Source organism: Colobus angolensis, unplaced genomic scaffold (genome assembly GCF_000951035.1).
Source record: "Colobus angolensis palliatus isolate OR3802 unplaced genomic scaffold, Cang.pa_1.0 Scaffold520, whole genome shotgun sequence".
In the NCBI taxonomy this organism is placed as follows: domain Eukaryota; kingdom Metazoa; phylum Chordata; class Mammalia; order Primates; family Cercopithecidae; genus Colobus; species Colobus angolensis.
In genome coordinates this window covers 309974-311744 of record NW_012118711.1, presented here as the reverse complement: position 1 = coordinate 311744, position 1771 = coordinate 309974, and positions in this window count along the sequence as shown.

The window sequence follows — 1771 nt, the reverse complement described above, 5'->3', positions numbered from 1 at the left end:
TAAAACACTAAAAATGAAATATAATTTATAAGACATCAAGGAGCTCAGTCCAATTATTCTCAAGTACAATTTAAGACAATTTATATTTCTTCACATCTTTGAAACACATTTTTCTTTGCAAAAAGATATAAATCTAAGGCCTACCAAGTATAATAGTTGTAAGTTTCAATCTCAGACAGGCTCAGTAGCACTGCCCAGAGTAATTCAAGATCAAGGCCTTTCAACAAAATTCATGACTATTAACCCCATGCTGTCTACACGCAGAGTGAAAATCCTTCACTCACTATCAGTTTTCATTAAGGAAGGCACAGTGGAAGTAACATCCTAAAGACCATTTTCCCCAATCAGAAAAAAAGGTGTTCAAGTGGCATCCCAAAATGTTTCAATTGTATCAGACCAAGTTTAATTTGAAAAAGAAACCTTTAAAATATATGTGTGCGTGCGTGTGTGTGTGTGTGTGTGTGTGTATGTATTTTTTTCTTTTTTTGAGATGGAGTCCTGCTGTGTTGCCCAGGCTGGAGTGCGGTGGCGTAATCTCCACCCACTACAACCCTCCGACTCCCAGGTTCAAGCAGTTCTCCTGCCTCAGCTCCTGAGTAGTAGCTGGGGTTGCAGGCACCTGCCACCACACCCGGCTAATTTTTGTATTTTTAGTAGAGATAGGGTTGCACCATGTTGGCCAGGCTGGTCTCAAACTCCTGACTTCAAATGATCCGCCAGCCTCAACCTCCCAAAGTGCTGGGATTACAGGCGTGAGCCACCGTGCCCAGCTAAAATATTTTTTAATAGTTTTAAGAAAGTCTCTTCCCACTCTCCTCCCCCAATTTAAAGTTATCAATTTATTTTCCTAACTGAATGGAACAGACTATTTTCATTTACAGCTTAGGAAAGACTATATTTCAGCAATCAGATGAAATAAAATCCCATCCCAGTGAGCAGTAGCCTGTCATCTACCAGGGGAAAGCCAACAAAAGTGCTCCCACTCGGCCAGGCGCAGTGGAGGCCCAGGCAGGTGGATCACCTGAGGTCAGGAGCTCGTGACCACCCTGGCCAACATGGTGAAACTCCATCTCTACTAGAAATACAAAATTAGCCAAGTGTGGTGGTGCATGCCTGTCTGTAATCCCAGCTACTTGGGAGGCTGAGGCTGGAGAATCACTTGAACCCAGGATGTGGAGGTTGCAGTTAGCAAAGATCACACCATTGCACTCTAGCTTGAACAAGAGTGAAACTTCGTCTCAAAAAAAGAAGTGTCCCCACTCAACTCCTACAACTTCCTTATCCCGAAACAGAGGCACGCATGCTCGCAAACACACACACACAGAGACAGACACAAAGAGAAAGAGAACAAATAAAACACTTAAGAATAAGATGCAAGTTAAGAAACTGCATGTTAAAATTTCCTTCTTCTCCAAAGGCAGTCATCCTCTATAAGAAAATGTTCTTCCCTGAGTGTACAGAAATTTTATCTAGGAATTGCCTGCAGGACCATTTCAGCTGTTTCCCAAACAAGAAAACCTTTAGTATGGTATGACTTTGGGGGCAGGTGTCTTATTTTTCAATGCTAACAATTTACTTGTACATTAATGTAAAAAAAAAGTTCACGCACTAAAAATGTCTAGAGTTTCAAAATCATATATAAAATTAACAGTTTAAGTAGTTTCTAATTGCAGGAAAAATCTTCAAGATGCAGCAATGGAACAGCAAATTGGGAATTTAAACTCACAACCTTCACATGAGATCAATAAACTATTAACACAAATCTCCTGAA